Below are 922 nucleotides of genomic sequence, written 5' to 3'. Positions count from 1 at the left end.
CACTTCCTGTTATTGGGTGACAACGCTCTGTCCTTGTTCAGACACTTCCTGTTATAGGGTGACAACGCTCTGTCCTTGTTCAGACACTTCCTGTTATAGGGTGACAACGCTCTGTCCTTGTTCAGGCACTTCCTGTTATTGGGTGACAACGCTCTGTCCTTGTACAGACACTTCCTGTTGAGACCCCGCATAGCCCACTGAGACCCCACATAGCCCACCTGAGACCCCACATAGCCCACCTGAGAGCCCGCACAGCCCACCCGAGAGCCCGCACAGCCCACCCGAGAGCCCGCACAGCCCACCCGAGAGCCCGCACAGCCCACCCGAGACCCCGCACAGCCCACTGGAGAGAGCGCCTTTCAGGAAGCTGCTAAAAAATGTGAGGTCGTTGCCCCTTTAAATGCGGCAAAGGGGTTGATGGTGTTTTATGGCGCGGCAATCAGCGGGGAATTAATGCGTTTTATTGATATGTTTTCCCTGTCGGAGGGGCGGGGCCAAGCGTCTGAAGGTCGATCTTCCCATTCGTAACCTCAGTGCTTCCTCTTTAAAAGATTTTTCCCTTTTAACAACCCGATGATCGGCCGCTCACACTGCTATGGTTGTGCGTTTTGGACATTTGAAGGCACCTTGACCTTGTCCCCCCCAATGTATACTAAGGTCAACCAAGATGGCTGCCTTGTCCCCAGCCCCGCCCCTCCAGATCCCCTCCAGAAGGTTAATGGTCTCTAGTCATTAGATGTTATATACCCCACTCTGTACACTGCTGCTTATATACCCCACACTACACCGTGCTGTACGTTATATACCCCACACACTGCTATGGTTGTGCGTTTTGGACATTTGAAGGCACCTTGACCTTGTCCCCCCCAATGTATACTAAGGTCAACCCAGACGGCAGCCTGGGCCCCAACACCCCCCCGCC

General features: G+C 54.1%; 1 protein-coding gene across 1 annotated transcript in view; it reads left to right on the top strand.

The window, feature by feature from the left end:
- The window catches only part of PRUNE1 (prune exopolyphosphatase), a 16,733-nt gene that overhangs the window by 2,994 nt on the left and 12,817 nt on the right, over positions 1 to 922 (top strand). The gene's annotated exons all lie outside the window — the stretch shown is intronic.

Source organism: Nanorana parkeri, unplaced genomic scaffold (assembly GCF_000935625.1).
Source record: "Nanorana parkeri isolate BGI_ZX_2015 unplaced genomic scaffold, ASM93562v1 scaffold1251, whole genome shotgun sequence".
Classification (NCBI taxonomy): domain Eukaryota; kingdom Metazoa; phylum Chordata; class Amphibia; order Anura; family Dicroglossidae; genus Nanorana; species Nanorana parkeri.
This window is presented reverse-complemented; position numbering and strand designations above follow the sequence as displayed.